The sequence below is a fragment of the Protopterus annectens genome, chromosome 9.part0 (genome assembly GCF_019279795.1).
Source record: "Protopterus annectens isolate FY-2018-M chromosome 9.part0, PAN1.0, whole genome shotgun sequence".
In the NCBI taxonomy this organism is placed as follows: domain Eukaryota; kingdom Metazoa; phylum Chordata; order Ceratodontiformes; family Protopteridae; genus Protopterus; species Protopterus annectens.
Window position 1 is genome coordinate 1394232625 of NC_056743.1, and position 18525 is coordinate 1394251149.

Below are 18525 nucleotides of genomic sequence, written 5' to 3' on the forward strand. Positions count from 1 at the left end.
GGTGTTGCCATATCTGTGGCAGCAGTTTTTGGTATGTGTTGATATTGTCTGTATTATACTAATATCACAGTTGGAGTCAATGATTTCTCGCAATCTGTAGTCCTTCAGGCAGCTGTTCAGACACAGCATATGTACATCATCTGTGATGTCCGTCACTTAACTAATGGGCAGAAAAGGGCCTAGCATACTCCCCTGATATACCGACCTGATCACTGGACCTGAGATATAGGTCACGTCACACACTTCAACATAGTGAGATGCCACTTATGTCATATACTTGTCTACCCATTTGGTGATATAGCTGTTTATAACCACATATGACAGTGCTGATTGAATACCTCTGTGTGGATTTATGTCAAATGCCTTGACCTGTCCAAGTTTCACAAGATTATATTGTTGTCATCATGCGTGCCCTCGATGAACTCTTTGAGGACATCTATCAGATGTAAGAGACATGATTTAGCATTAACAACTCACATAAGTCTGTTGCACACAGCTGGAATATTACTAGTGTCCATTTACAAGAGGTCCATGATGACATATTGGTCGGCTTCACAGCTGAAGGGAGTCAGGATGTCTCTAAACATGCATGCATCAGTTGCTATCCCCCCAACTTAGATGGCTGCATGTTGATGTACACCCTTCTACTGGAATATAACCCGTGTGGAGGGTGTGTTGAAGTGCGTATTCAACCTTATCAGGAAGGTGTATATCCTTAGTCATGCCATAGGTGATCTGTGATGTTGCTGCAGCCTAGTGATACCCTATGATAGGCATGGATGACTGTAAGACTGTGCATACTGCCTATCATGATCTGGTCTAGGGATTTGACACAATCCCCCATGCAGGTATCATTGACAAACCTTCCCAGCTGGGTATTAATACTTTCTTCACTAGATGTGTAACCATATGGCTCAGTGACAGAACACATACTGTAAAAGTTTGGTGAATTAACCAGTACCAGTAGAGCTGTCACCACTGACAAACCCCAGGGATATGTGCTTGGCTCTTCACTGTTTGGACTCTATCTCTCAGCAGTTCAGGCAAAAGTATGTGGTCTTTGGCTTACCAAGTTTGCTGATTCTTGCATATTGGGTGCAATCATTGAGTCGACCAATGATGATAACATACTACAGGAGGAGCTAACACAGACAAATGGGTGGTGACAAAGCCACACAGTCTACAAATAAATGCAGAAATGTGTCTTTTTTATGTTGTCCATCTGAAAAGTAGAATTCCATTGTCAATCACAGCATTGACACTAGTCCTGCTATGCTGAAACCCAGTGATGCAAGCACTGGTAACACATGTAGATAGCAATCTGAACTTTGACCACTAAGTGCCCACATTGATATTGAAAGTCTGTATTGTGCACACCACAAGTCACACCATCATATTCAGATCTTAGGATTGTGTGACAGCACTGTACTCAAACCTCATCAGAACACTAACAGAGTATAATGCTGTCTTTTGCAAGTACCTCACAAGACACATACAGCAGCTGGAAAGACCACAGGGTTTCCCATCAAAGAAATCACAGGGCCTTCAAACCATGCCATGATGCATGTTAATAGATTCAAAACCATGTCACTCTAATCTGTCTCACATAGGAAGAGGTGACATCTGCCTGGCCTCCAGGCCAGTCTCTGACCCTGCTCTGGTGGGAGTGCTGCATATCCACAAATCTGATATAGCTGGTGACATCAGCAGTGTCTATTGGGGAGAATATGCTGATAACACTGTCCTGCATGCTTGTGTAAAATGCTGTCTGTAATGTCATGCAAGAGTGCATACACAGCCACAACCAGTTGAGTGCAGTGAGAATAGAACCCTTACCCACCTAAATACACAGACTACAAAACTCTGTACTTTATGTAAGCGTCATGGCACATGTCTGACTTGCATTGTCTCAGACAACACTTTGTAGTTGATGACATCAGAAGTGTATGTTGAGGAAAAAAGGGTTATAGTGTCCCACATACAGGTGGAAAATGCTCACTGTAATGTCAAGCAAGAGATCATGCACATGTATACACACACACACACACACACACACACACACACACACACACACACACACACACACACACACACACACACACACACACACACACACACACACACACACACACACACACACACACACACACACACACACACACACACACACACTTGACTGCAGTGAGAACAAACCCCCTACCTAAGTACAAAGACTACACAACTCAGTACTTTACTCAAGTGCCACAGCATAAGTCTGACTTTTACAAGAGTGCATGTTACAGGTCAACTTATAGTAGATTAGATCAGCAAGCCATGTGAAAGACAAGATGTTGGGAGGCCTGCATGAAATGGATGTGTAGGCATGTGCAAGTATCAAAATACTATCAATTCATTACACTGAGCAGTAACTGTAGGATACACACCTCTGCTCTTCTGTCTAGACATACACACACACACACACACACACACACACACACACACACACACACACACACACACACACACACACACACACACACACACACACACACAGTTGACTGCAGTGAGAACAGAACCCCTACCTATCTAAATACACAGAGTGCAGAACACAGTACTTTAATCAAGCTCCATGGCACATGTCTGAATTGTGTAAGAGTACAGGTCAACTTATAGTAGATGACATCAGTAGGCCATGTGTGACAGAAGATGTTGGGAGGCCAGCATAGGGTCATAGCTTCATATGAGGCTACTAGCCTAATGACCCTTGGGTGTTTACAAGTCTAGCTGTATAAAAACACAAGTACCATTATTGAGCATAGTTAGATGGTCATTGTTGCCAGATCTATTTTGTGAGCAGCACCAACTGGCTATATACATGTGGGACATAAGTTCCACACCAGAGGTGACTTTACAATCACCCGACCAGTGGTCAAGTTGCACTTGAACAGGGTCATCGAGAAGCACTGCTTCACATGCAGTGGGTGCCTATTACAGAGGAGTGTCAATCACTCGGGGAGGTATCTGTCTCCCCAGCATGTGCTGTTTATGTCACAGGCTAGGTTGAGTTACCTGGAGCAAGTTATTATTGTCCCATTTAATTTGCAGATGTCCAGCATTTCCAATAGGGCAGGGTCTGAGACTGCTCTGTAGGCCAGGCATAGATCACCTCTCAGCAGCCTGCACGATACTGAATATAGAGTGACAGGTCTTTAAGTCTTGCCATATATGTCATGTTTGTAGGCCCTGGAGTCTCCCAGTCACAAACCTCTGTGTTTTCTCCAATTGCTGCAGGTGTCTGGTGAGGAACAGACAAAAGGGAGCATTGTACTCAAATAGTGATCTAATTAGAGTACAGCAGAGCTATGACCTGTCTGTTCTTGGATGTAATGTCCATATGTATGAGGTGTGCAATGTAGAATGTGTATCTCACCACTATGGACACATATTGATGACAGTATGGATTGCTATCAGCATGTGCTCCTAAGTCTCACAACATTGTATTTGAACTTAGAGGGGGTGCTATGTATATCCTAATAAGCAGGGGTACTTCATTGCCAAAGGGGACAATGAGGCATTGTTTGCTTTAAGGTTCAGTATGTGAGTTTGCCAGTAATCATCTGTCTGTGTTAGCCCTTTCTGTAATATGTTACCATCATTGGGGGGCTCAATATGAATGCTTCTAGTTAACAGTCATCTATAAATTTGATAAACCACAGCCAACTACCATTCCCTGGGCTTCAGAGGAGTAGTTTCCAGACATTTGAGGGCCAAGCACAGATCCCCGTGGTATTCCACTGGTAAGTGGGCTAGTGGTGGAGGTGCAGTCCCCAACTTTGAGAGTGTGCGTTCTGTCAGTGATCCAATTGGCTATCCATCTAATAATGCATGACTTAATTCCCAGATGAGAAATCTTCACTATGAGACATGAATGGGGAATTATGTCAAAGGCCTTAGATAACTCAACATAGGTGGTATGTCCTGTTATCCCTCATCCAGATCTTTGGGATCAGTATCAAGGAAGTCCACAAGGTTTAATAAGCAAGATCTACTCTTGACAAAAACAAACTGGGTCAGGTCAAGTGTGTTGAAGGTCACCTATGTCCCTGTGGAAAGGGTCCATGCTGATTCCTTTCCTAGCCTTGCAGATAAGGCTTTTTAGCTGTATCGGTCAATAGTTGTAGTTCTCCATGTTGTCAAATTGATGTGCATTGTATACCACACAACATTTGATATTACTTTCTATACTGTATGTGTTATATGTGTGGAAAAAGTACTGCAATATCAGCGTTGCATTGCTTGGGGGTAGCAATCCATGGCTGTATTTTAAATATGTGACACATTGTTAGCCTTCAGTTTGTTATAGTTCCATGTGTAATTTCATGTCATATACAGGAAATGGATAGTAATCAGCAGGAATACATAACAATATTTACTTTTCCATAGAGGGGCAAGCAGTGGGTTTGCACAATGGTTGGCAAAGTGTATGTGCATGCGAGATACACGTTTGTGCATAGCTAAGCAGTGCACAAGTGCAAACCATCCTGCTAAAGTCTGACAGTTAGTATTGTGTCTATGAACCACACTTGCTGCTTAACTGACTCTGTTGCAGCACATGTTAATGCATTGATACATTTCTTTTTGGGCCCAGATGCTACTGGGTTCAAATCCAGGTGTATCTAATACTTTTAAATACTTTTACATAAACATCATTAAGGCAATAACATGAATTCTTTATAGTACATCTGTTGCTGTGTGTTGGTATAGCACAGTAGGATTAAGCAGCATTGTGCAGAGGTAACCACAGCATTTTGCCTCCACTCACAGTTGATATACATTGATACAAGATGCACCTCCACACAAATATGGAGCAGAACAAGTGAAGGGATCCATTGCTTTTTCAGCAACTTATATGTGTTGTGTGTGATTCTATTTTTTGACCAGATTAAAATGGTGAAAATGGAGTAGATAGGAAAGTGGTGAAATGGGGGGGCAAGTAGGGGCAGAACAAAGGGAAAGCAAGACAGGAATGTGCAGGAGGGAGGTAAGAAAGAACCTTAACTATCCATTTCCTTAACAGTGTAAACTGAAAATATGTGCAGAATATTAACTGAATTTGGACTGTCACCTCCAGAGAAAGGGGTGACCACAATGCAATCATATTGTATAATGAATTGGACCAAATCAAGTGTGTCAAGTAGACATATATGAAAAATGAAGAGATATATACGGGACATTTTTTGTTTTTTTGTGAGACACTTGTCCATTCTTTATTTTATTAGAGAAAGATGGATGTTGGGGAAGGGATGTAGGTAAGTCTGGATCAGGTAAGTTGGATAGGTGATGAAGCAATTGCAGACAGACAAAACAAAAAGAAAAGAGACAGGTACAGTGTAGGGACACAAAAGGTTGTGGGACACCTTGATTGGAGTGAGGGAGGGGACAACCCAGGGCCACAGCTGTCAAGCTTGGAGACAATGAGAATCAAATCCTCACCCACTGGACTGTCATCACTGTCACCTTACTCCACAGGTGGCTGGAGTGCTTGATGTCTCCTCCTCCTTCAGAATATGAGAGGAAGCATTCTCTCTATCTGGCATAGGTGTTTACCAATGGTGCAGTGCACCATCCTATGCCCCATCCCTAGCAACTCGCTCTGAGTGATGAAATAACCAAATCCTGCACTGCACCCAGAGGGCTCCACAGGACCAGCCTCTGGGGCAGGACTACCTGAGGATGCAGGCAGTACAGGGGCAGCAGAGACAGTGCTGCCAAGTTGGCTCCCAGGTATGTGGGGCATTAGTGCTGAAGTCAGTGGAGTTGGAGCAGGCTGATCCACTGGGGCTGGTTTACCCCACTGTGCAGTGGGGCATTTAGTGATGTGGTATACATTGATGACATGGACACAATTTGTCAATGTATAATAAACATAAAAAATAAAAATAAAATAAAAAATATTTTAAACATAAAATAAAAATAGAAGATATTTATAAAAATACAATTAAATCAAATAAAAAGAAAATAAAGACAATAAAAAAGCGATAAAGTTTGGAGTGAGAGAAGAAAAGAGATAAGATCAGTACCATCATATGCGACATTCAGTGTATTAATACAATTATACAACTCTATTAACTTAAGTTTTACATTTAATTATACCACATAGTAGATACACACTATACTGCAGATTGTTACAAATAATCCTTGAAATGTGCATATATTGCACATATGTGTTTCAATTATACAGATTACAGTTTACAGCAGGGCATTTGTGCCACTGGTGCAGAGGTTTTAATTTAATGTAAATATTATTGAAGCAATAACAGTACTGAATAGTTGGTAATTGTTGTATTTGAACCCACAACCTCTGACTAAAGTCTAATGCTGGACTCTTACAATTGGTTTGTGCTCCAGACTAATGCATGCATACTTGCTTTTACAGTTGGGATGTGCATGCTCAATTTGCTACAAATCTATAAAATACCAAAAGCTATCTTTAACTTTTAATGTAACAATAGCACTTATTTTCTGCTGCATACATACCAGATGCTTCCATCAGTCTCTCCAATCTAGCCTCATGAGACCTGACACTGAATTCCTGATCACTGGAAGCTGGGGAAAAAGCAGAACAGAACAGAAGACCATTTTGTATACCAGTCTTGCCTATATTCAGCTTTCTAAGTCTTACAAGTACTCTCTGTAATTGATATTTACACAGCTGTGGAATGTCCACATTCCTAAATTTTTCCACCAACAGTCAAGAGTATCCCACTTCCTCCTCTGTAGATCATTAAGATTATGCCTACATTGCTCTCCAGTGCATGGGATACCAGTAGCACTGGATACAGCCTGGTCTAAACTATTCCATGCCTCAGACTTGTACTGGGAGCCAGAATAATCCCCCTGCAGAGGACTTTGGCTGTGGTGCTTTACTAGGAGTCTAACAAATATCCTGGAATCCTTGACAACCTGGTACCTTTCCCACTAATGCCAGTCATGTCTACCAGCAGATATGTTGCAATGGAGACTGATGCCTTCTTACCAATTCCACTTATCATGTTTACTGGAGTGCACACACCTGAGCAAAGCATTTGTGCGATGGTAAGCATAGAGCAACAGTGCCAAGCAGTGAAGAATGAGATAATTACAATTGGAAGGTTAATCTGACACTTGGCCTTAGTTTAAGGGGTGCCTACTGATGTAGCCTGGAAATATATATTGGAAATTGGAAGGTAACTATTAGGTGAGTTAGGTATACAGACATCCACTGTGGGCATAAATGTAATGACCTGACACATTTGTTTTTACCTTTATAAACTGAGAAAATTGATTTTTACACTGTGGAAATCAAACTTAGGCATAAGGAAAAAAACATTTACTTCCACAGCATTGATTTTCCATCTTTGCTACAGAAGAAGTGCTGCTCAGACATAGTCAGGCATCATACATAAATACAGTTGTCAATATAAGCTGTTACACACACACACACACACACACACACACACACACACACACACACACACACACACACACATATATATATATATATGTGTGTGTGTGTGTGTGTGTGTGTGTGTGTGTGTGTGTGTGTGTGTGTGTGTGTGTGCCCTGACAAGGTTATTGGCTATAGAGGCAGTTGTGTATATGACACAGGAAAATGTGAGGCCCATACAAGTCCAGATAGCAGAATTATACTTATAGAAATATAGTGCACAGTATACCCTTAGTCATACATCTGACAACACAATAATAGTGCCTCACCTCTCATACATATAATTATTATCAGCTCCACTATCTAAAGTGTTATTATAACTGACAGTGACTAGAATGAGAAGCAGAACAGCAGTAAGAGTGCATGGAGTATCCTGTATTAGAACCCAGCACTATGTATATGGCAGTCCTACACTTACAGCTGTTGCCACAAGAAAGTTGAAATAACACGTCTATGTTTCAGTTCTTTGCTATAAACTGCATTGTCAGTAAAAAAGGGTTGCACACCCTGCACTAGAACCCAAGACCATCTGTACACCAGCACTACACTTACACCTTCTGCCACAGGACTAGTTGAATGACATTCCCTAATTTCCTAATCATTCTTAAGGTCTCTCTGTTAACCACAGTGCAACACTGCTTAGTATGTTTGCATAATACCCAGTAGAATTAATTGAATGCATCTGATTTCACTTTTTGGCTCTTTGGGTCCTGTCTGCTCCCTACGTGGTCCAGTTGTCCAGTTTATGGACAGCTGCACTACAGTAAAATGACAGAAGCACAGTTAAAGCCGCCATTCATTTCCTCCATTTCCGTGATCACTCTAAGCTCCACATTGTGCAAATATTGCCCCCCCCCAAAAAAAAAAGTAAAATAAAATACTAAAAAAATTAAAGGCAAACAAGGAAAGCAAGGGAAAAGTAGCTGGCATGAGGAAAAGCAATGTATGACATACAAACTAGAAATGTTAGCACACATGAGGTATTTCTGCAGAAGTCTGGATTTGATCTCTCACTCCACTGAACCTTCAGAACACTGTAAGGGTGCCTTATCCCTTTATTCCACACAAACAGTTTTGCAGGAAGGAACTGAAATCATTCTGCATATAACCAACTGCAACATCATCTATAGTAATTTGACACCATGTAACTGCTATTTGTACAGTTATTATTTTTGGATGTTGGCAGCTAAGTGATCACACCACCAGTTATGATTATTGCTTGCAGATATACAGCTGTGTGTTACCTCTCTGTGTTTGTTGGTCATTCTTCTCTTATTTCACCACTACTCTGAGATATGCAGTCTGTAAGCCACTATATATCATCACCCTTAAAATGTATGAGGATATTAAATGGTAATAATATATCATGGAAGGGAGGTTGGATGTTAATGAACAGAACCAGTGAATTGTGTGCTGCTTACTTACATTTCCAACCTTGACAAAAGAACATCTAACACTTTGTAAGCCTAACCTGACAGACTCACTAGATATAGAGCAGTGTGCATTGCTGCTGTGTTTACCTACTCCCAACATGTAATCTTTCACATTTGCAATCCATTAAAAACAAACACTAAGGGAGTGCCTGGACTATGTTTGCATCAGTTACACAGAGCCAAGGATTTGGGATTCAGCAATTCTAGTGAGTTCAAGACTTACCTTATAAATGCAGCAGTTGCCAGTTTTAGTTTAGAGCTGACTCTGTCTAATGCAAGCAGTACACAGTCAATGCAAACTGAGGGCATATATAGCACTCCTATGTCTGTCTACACCCACTGCAGCTGGCGGCTCCCCCTGACTTCTCATGTGCCTGTGGCTTTGGTGACCTTAGCACTGGTGGTGAGATGTATGCTCTTTCTCCTTGCTGATCCTTCTGAAAATGTTTTCTCAGGATGATGTTGTGTAACATGGCATACACTGTGAATATTTCAGTACATATCCATGGATTGTACTGCAGGGCTCTGCCAGATGTATCTAGGCACCAGAACTGTGACTTCAGAAGCCCAAACACATGTTCTATGATATTTCTGGTTTGAGTATCTGCCTCATTATGCATTATTCAGTGGGTCAGTGTGCATTTCTGATAGGTGTCATCAGCCATGGTTCCAGTGCATAACCTGCATCTCCCAGTAAATGACCCTGTGGGATATCCCTCATATAAAACATCTGGTACAGTTGGGAGGTGTGCCAGATAGATATGTGAATCAAGTTAACTTCCTGGGTTACCAGCACACATATTCAAAATGATTCCCTTGGCATTACAACTGGCTTGGCAGTTAATAGAGTGGAAGCACATTCTATTAATGTATAGCCTTCCCTGTTCACCAAGTTTTGCCTTAATTGCTACATGTGTGCAATCTATGGCACCCAGTACTTTACAGTAGCATGCTACAGGGTAGAACTGCATATTTCCGGCCCTAGCCTCAGGAGTACAGGAAAAATATATGTGCACACTAGCATGTTAGAGCATAGCATTTAGGAATTGATGGAGGATGCTGGATGCTGTTGCCTGTGACACCTCCAGCATGTCTGCTGTTGTCTCTGAAAGGTACGTGTAGCTAAAATTCTAAGTGCTACACATGCCTTTGTCTCTACTGGGATGGAATCCCCTCAGTTTGCCCTAGCTCTAAATTGAGGATGACAGAGATTGCATAGTTCCTGTAGTATGTTTCTGTCCATTCTGTATCACTCTACAAGTTCCACATCATGTAGATTATGATAAGTTATCCAGGGACTGAAAACTCTTCTCCTTCTTGGCCTTGGTCTATTAGCAGCAGCAGCAGTAGCAGCATAAACATCAGCCTGTTGTACATACACATGAATTAAAGCAACAACAGCCCCTAACATTGTTTCTGTGTAGACTCCTTTCCATGGCTATATTACAATAGGTTTTGGAATTCACAGGGGAAAACCAGCACTGAGTCTATGAGGTTGATTTATAGCTTGTTGAATAGATCCTCCATCTTTGATTTGGTGATTAACCATCAGTTAAGCTGCTAATGCTTTAATTTGCATGCCATGGTGTTCCCCTTCTTTGGGTAGCTGTACACAGCTCTACACACCTTGTAGAGACACTTATTGAATCCAAAATAGTGTGCTACCTGCTACATGCACACTGTGTAAATGGACCATGTAGGCTTTATTGAATTTGGCTGTCTGTCTATATGATGTAAGATAGTAGGGGTAAGCGCATATGTGTGCATGTTTTTTATTGTATTACATACTGTGTCTGCCCATATGTGACATGAACACCATCCCATGACAGAATTAGCAATCACACATCCAGTGGCGTGTAGGTGGCCTTAAGAGGGTATGGAAGGGCTGTGTTTCACAATGCATGGATGCATCTTTGAGATAATGACATAATTCAGTGTTTTGCTGAAAGCATGTTATGTTGGCAAAGTGAATTAGGGGATCTTCAATTAATGCACCAATGTTAATGCTCCAGCTGAGTAGGATTCAAATGAAAAAAGATTCAAAAGATCATATACTGACAATAATATACCACCAACCACACACACAGCAGTTGCATGTGGTCAGATTTGAACATTAGGCCTGTGTAAGTATACAAACTGGATTCTATACAATGCTACAGCAGCAATACCATAGATGTCTGCCTTTAAATTGTTACAGTGCACTTTATAGAGGATCACAGCATCATTGTATGTTGAGAAGAAGACGTTGGGAAGAGTGTGTTACATAGATGTGGAGTCACATTTTGGTCTAAAATTGTCTACCCACTCATATTTGAATGAACCCAAACCCACATTGTTTTCTGTGAGATTCAAACCACAAACTACCTAGCTGTACAAGATAGCACAGTAGTTAATGGTTGTACCAACACAGATATATGAGGACAATGCTGTCAGAGTGAACTTTAGAGGTGATCACATCATAAGTGCATGTTGATAATAAGAAGTGGGCAGGAGTGCTTGACATAGCTGTAGTCTCAAATGCATTTTTAAAATTTTCTCCAGACTGATACTAGAATGAGCATACAAACACAAGTTGATTGTAGTGAGATCAGAACCCCAACCAACCAATCTAGCAGCACAGCATAAGTCTGACTTTCATACTTTCAGAAAACACTTTATGGCAGATGACATCATCAGTGTCTGGTAAGAAGAAGATGTTAGTAGTTACAACAGACAACTTGTGATTGTTACTAGAGGTGTTTTACATGCTGTTCTGAAATGGTACACATATTGACTGCTAACTGAACACAAACATTGACTGCAGTGAGAGTAGAACAAATAGCTCCCTAGTTACTCTAAGCTAGATTGCACAGTACTTAATACTAGCACCACAGCACAAGTCTGATTTTTGTCATGTCAGACATGAATTTATAACAGATGACATCATCAGTGTCTGGTGAGAAGAAGATGTTAGAAGGAGTGTCTCATGCTTTTCTAAAATGCTGTACGGAATGACAGCTAACTGAACACAAACACACAAAAGTTGATTGCAGTGTGATTAGAGCCTAACTGGATTAACCTAACTACTCTATGCTAGAGAGGAGCGTACTTAATGCTAGTGCTACTACACACATCTGAGTTTTCTTTTGTCAGAGAACACTTTTTAGCAGATGAAATCATCAGTGTATGTGGGAAGAAGATGTTTGGACTGCTGTATGAACTTGCTGCATAATCATGTACAACTGTAAAACTTTGCTGTTAATGAGACTTAAGTGATGACATTACAACACAAATACATGCTCTTCTGACTATGCGCACACACAAGTTGAGGGGAGTGAGATTAGAACACCTTCCTCACCAGTTACACAAGCAAGAGAATAAAGTACTTGACACAAACACCACAGCACAAGTTTGACTTTTACATTGTTGCAGAACACTTTATAGCAGTGGCATCATCAGTGTATGTATGAAATTATTGTGCAGTCAGGTACGACTGTAAAACTTTGTTCTACATGAAACTTGAGTGATGACATTAAGACATATACTCATGCTCTTCTGACTATGCACACACACAGTTTCGCATACAGGCACACACAAAAGTTGTCTGCTGTGCAATTTGTACCCCTATTTATTCCAGGTGCAAAACACAGTACTTAACATTTATGTCATCACAGAAGTCTAATATTTTAATTTTCATAGATGAACAGGATGCCATCATCATTATGTTGCAGGTAACATATACTGTTATGACACGTGTCTGCAAACTGTGCTTTTGTGCTTGCAGTGTGCAAAAGTACTTTAAAAACAGCTTCTTAACCTATATGCAATAAGGTGTCATGAATGCATGTTGCAGAACTGAGGCATGCATTTATCTGTTTCTCAATATGATGTGTACATAGCACACTCAGAGACACACACATACACACACACACACACACACACACACACACACACACACACACACACACACACACACACACACACACACACATTTGACACAGCATGAAGGCAAAAGTGATTTATGAGTGTTTGCATTCTGATGAACTGATATCCACAGTAATACCCTTAGCAGACAATCTCAATGTCTAGTGTCAGTATAAAGCTTTAACAAATGCAACAATGCAGTTGTGCTCTTTACTTGTGTATTTAGTTGACATTAGACCTATTAGTGGAATATTATTTTCAAGTGTATTGGTGCAGGACACACAAGAGTATGAGTAAATATGTGTTCAGTGAGTAACAAGTTCCTTCCCTTCTGTTATGTTTTAAAATGCCTTTTCATGGAATGGAGAATTACTGGGTAATAACCATAGTAATAAATGCCAAACACCTCTTTACATAGTACTTCACTGAGAAATTAATTTGTTCGAATGAAGGAAAAGTGTTTGTGCATATGAGAGCCACATTTAATGAATATAACTTTAACTTGAGAACTAGTTGTGAGTATATGCTATGTGAGAAATAGCTGACAGATACGATGCTGTTCATACTGTAGTTTACACTTGAAATGTTGTATCATAACTTTCACGACATTAAGAACTGTTGCTACTACCTTACTTGTCTGCACAGAGTTAAGTGATGAGCAAATATGATTCTCTGCTTACATACAAATAGTTCTATTTCTACCTGTGGCAGAAGGTGTAAGAGCAATAAGCTCATGGTTAAAGCATAGATAATATAGGGTTCAAATCCATCTTGTTCATTTTCTTTTACAGATGGTGTCAGGATGGGATTAACTAAGTAAATGTGATACTTACTGCAAATGTGACAAGCAATGACTACAGTAAAGTTTGTGTATTCCATGATTTTTATCATTAATGCATACTGCCATACAATTGTACCACTATTAAATGTTTTGCATTCCTCATTGCAAATCACAATTTGTGTATACAGCTTTCTAAAAATGACAAAGAATGGTATATATTTTTAAATGATTATTTATGACTCAGCATATATGCTAATTATTGGTGTCTGGACATATATCATGAAAAGTGTGTGCTCTATGTTTTGTCACAGTAAGGACTGCTTGCAAGTGACATTACATGAAGATTTCATCCATTATCACCTGAACATGTCAGTAACAGAATCCTACAGATGATTAAAAAAAATCCACAGTACATGAGCTATGACAAACCTCTGAATTAAGGTAACACTTTAGTATTATGCATCAGCACAGTCAAGTCAGTCTGCAGATACCATCCATCGACCCAAAACACACACACACACACACACGCACACACGCACACACACACACACGCACACATAGACACGCACAGAGTGTTTGGGTGGATGGGATGAAAACAACAAGAGATGAACATACAGCAAACAGTGTTTTTAATGGCACATTAATGGTCATGTTAAACAGAGCAAGGTAAGCTAAAGACACGATAGAAGTAGGGATGGATGTCACTTCAGATACTCATTTTTTAGGCAGTACTAAATGTATCTCCATGAAACTCATAACTTTGTAAAATTGTAAACTCATAACTTTGTAAAATTGTAATATGTGTGTGATTAACTATATCAGACACATACATCATCACACTATGAAATGATGACAGATGCATCTGGAATCAAACTCTTGAAGCTACTGAAAAGAAAAATCATTAGTCAAGTGATTTATGTCAACACTCAGAGTAATTTGCATTTCATTACATTCAGCAGTCTATATAACTGTCAGAGAAACTGTTTAAAAGTAGTGCCTTTACGCTGGTTTAACTCTGTCTTTCTTTAGTACAGCAAGAGTAAGGAACATTTTGCTGAGATAACTGGACTAGTGCAGCCGATGGCAAAAACTCAACAGTTTTTGCCATAGAACATGAACGGCCATTCACTGTCACTCAGCATTGATGCACAATGCCAATCTCCACATAAATGCAGAGGGCAAACAGTGAAGGCTTTATTAGGGGCAATTTCTGCCATGTGTGTGGTGTGTGATTCAATTTTTTACCAGATTAATGGTGTGAAAATGAGGTAGATAGAAAAGTGGTGAAATGGGGGGCAAGCAAGGGGAAAAACAAAAGGGAAGCATTAAAGGAATTTGCAGTAGGGAATTAGGAAAGAACCATAGCTATCCACTTCTTTAACAGTTTAATGGGAACACGTATAGAAAATTGCAGCGGTGGCTGGTGACTTCAAACCAAATGGGGGCTGCAGGAGACAGCTGAATGGGTGGAGCAAACCAGAAGGAGTGTGGCCAACTAGAAAGGAATGGAGCTATGCTAAAAAAACTCAAAAACTGGGACTTTAATTAAATACGCTGCCTGGGTGCCACTGCTAAACCATCATTATGAGAGTCCAATCAAGACAAAATGAATTGTAGAAGAAAAAAAAATATTTCAATGCATTGGCTACATGACAGCTTACTCAATATCTAGATGAAAACAAAAAGGTTATGAGGCATAAAAAAATAAATTACTTTTTAAATACATTACTGGAACGCCAGTCAAAATAAAGTATAAAAAAAACAAGCACTCAACTCAAACCACTTCTCCTTGCACTCCAGTTCTAACTATAATTTATATTCTTCTGGACATGCTCCACTTAAAAAAATCCCAATTCCTCAGAGCCACATGCTCCAGGGATCTAAACCTTGTCATCACAATGAACAAAACATGCTGGAGGGATAGGTTCCTGACCCAGAGACTCCTCATACTCTGGAATAGACTGCCCATACACGTCAAGCAGAGCGCCTCCTTGGTGCTTTTCAAAAGGAACTTTGACAATTGGATGGGAGATAGGAAATTCACCCTAAGGATCATATCAATTGTCCTGCTAGACAGGAGTCCAGGGAAGTAAATATTGTTGGAAGAAATATCCAGGGAATTGTTATGGCTATGCTTGTATAGGCCTTAGGGCCGATAGCCTAGTACCAACCTATGAACTTATGAACCAATGAATCTATGAACCTATGAACCTATTCAGCTTTATAAAAATACCTAGTAACATGCTGAAAGTAGCAATCTCTGTGATACTCCCACTTGTAAAAATGTTTCTTATCCAAAGAAGACCTGCTGCCTGACAACAACTATCTACTTGTTTCATGGGAAAAGATGATCAAAATAAAAAATGAACAGCAAACAAGAAACAAGCTCAAGATAAATTGCTTAAAGGATTACTGCACAGGTTATGGACCATACATGATAGACTGGTATTCTGTTTAATTTATGGGTAAAGCCGGCAAAGATGACTGCAAGTCTCCAACAAATGTAATCAGCTTCTGAAAATACTGTAATCCTGTCCTTTATTACAAATACTATCATATGCATTTCAATACCTAAGGCTTATACCCTATCTAGTTATGTAACTATTCTCTGCATGGCAACAACAAAAAGGCTTTCAATGTTAGTAATTCCTTAACAGTATGCTTATTAAAGCTTACTTGCATCTTTCAGTCTCAGACAAGCCTACCTGATGGTCATTAAAGCATTGCTACTTAAACACAGAACAACAAACACTGCAACAACATGCATTTTCTGAATATAAAGAACCATAAATCAACAGTATAAAAATATGACAGAAAACCAGAAAATTCTGCAAAATCAAAGACAGATGAAAAGCCACTGCAGTACTTATGTCTACCTTGAATGGGGGGATACTCAGCACACTTACACTGCATAACTGATCCTTGCCTTGCTTGGACACATCCAGAGTCACTATGTGGGGTAGTGGGGTGCGACAAGTATATCAAAATTTGAAACTTCTCTGGCTGACAGTGATAGCCCTGATACATTTGTCATCCCTCTTGGCCTAAGAGCAAGAAATCTGGACAAAGCCATAAACAGAAGTGGGACAAAGCCCCAAAAATAAGAACAATTTTTAAATATTGCTTTTATAAACATAGAAAGATAATAGAATAGTAGGTTTTGCATTAGTATGAATTTTCAGAAGGGTATGAAATCTAAAACTCAAATGCCTGTCATTATTTTCTAACTTCAATCTTTAATGATTTGCCACTAATTCGCAAGAAAAATGCAATTTTATGAAAAATAGACCAAAAACGTGATGCAAAAATATAAAATAGTCACACAATACAGCTCAGAATCTGTCAAAGAAGGGACACATTTTTAATATTAGTACTTTTAACTTGAGTAGCTGACAAAATAAGAGAACTTATGTGCATTTCTGAAATTAAAAGTAATTTATAACTCAGATCATTACAATTATTTATTAATTGTAAACCCTCCACATTTTTTTCCAGATTTGCCATTTTGCAGAGGGATTATTATGGGGAGAGCAACATGTTTGAGCCAAAATTGGAGACAATTGAGAGGTTTGGATATACCTAATTCTATAAAGTAATTTATTTTTGCATACCTCTCATCCTCTTAATGCAGGAAATCTGGACAAGGCCAAATATATTGGAGGAACATACAAATAGTACTAAAAATGCTCTTGTATAAACTTAGACAGTTGGCAGAACAACAGGTCTTGCTTTAGCATGCATTTTTCTAAAGAGTATGATGTTTGAAACTCAATGTCTTTTATTATTTAGTGACTTAATTCCTAAATGATTTGCCAGAAAACCACAAAATTTATGAAGAGCAAACCAAAAATAAGAAACAAAAATCTATTCATTCTGCAAAAATCTGGACAGCTAAGAGGTATTGTTCAGCCTGGGCTGTCTGAGTTTACTGCCCCCCCACAAAATCATGTTCGAATGGGGCCTCCCCCCTGCAGCTATTCCAATGTCCCATTAATTGGCTATTCACTGCATTTACCATAAACACTGTAATGTGCATACTGCTTCATTTCTATGATGATTTGGATTTCATTTAAAAGTTTTATTTTACATTTTACAGCACAAACACTAATAGACATCTGCTAACCAAAGCAATGCAGTCTCACAATGAAAATAGAATTAGCATTAAAACTTCTCTGCCCTTGAAACTCACATTCATTGAAACAGCATTGAAACCCACATTCAAAGAAAATATATCTGGCCAGTGGCAGATAAAGATTAACTTTGGACTGTTTTAAAATCATAGGCCCCTTGCACAGAAAACATACATGTGTTCTTTGATACACCTTCCTAATTGTATTAAATTATATTCCTTGCATAATACAGTACATCTATTAGACAGCGTTTTAAATGTATTGCTTTGAACATTTTTCCAGTAAACAATGAAACAAAATGCATGCAACAATAATGACAAAACTGCCCAGTTCAGATCATTTCCATCATAAAAGTCTACTCAAACTTCTACAGTCCACCAGTATCAGTAAATATGCACAATCTCTGTAGAAGTAAAAGTCATTCATCTAAATAATTCCACATTAAAGTGATCTGTTACTAATGAAGAGGTTGCTGCTAGCAAACAACTTTATATTTCATTGTTTCATGTACAAATAAAGTGCCTGTTGCCATTGAGGTATAAATTGCTTCTGTTACATTAAAAAAATGATAAGCTAGTAAAATTGCAATCGGGAATGGATGGCAAACTGATAACAGGTTTATCATTACTAGGTATCTCTGCCAAAGAGGACATTCTTAGGACTGCAGCATCCAACCCCATAATTGTCATACTCCATCAGTTACACATATAATACATATGATACCATGTACCTGCTCAATCAACCTGCTCTACATAGTTATTGTTATATATGATTATCTTTATTTTGTTATTTTTGTTTTAAATTTTAGCGGGA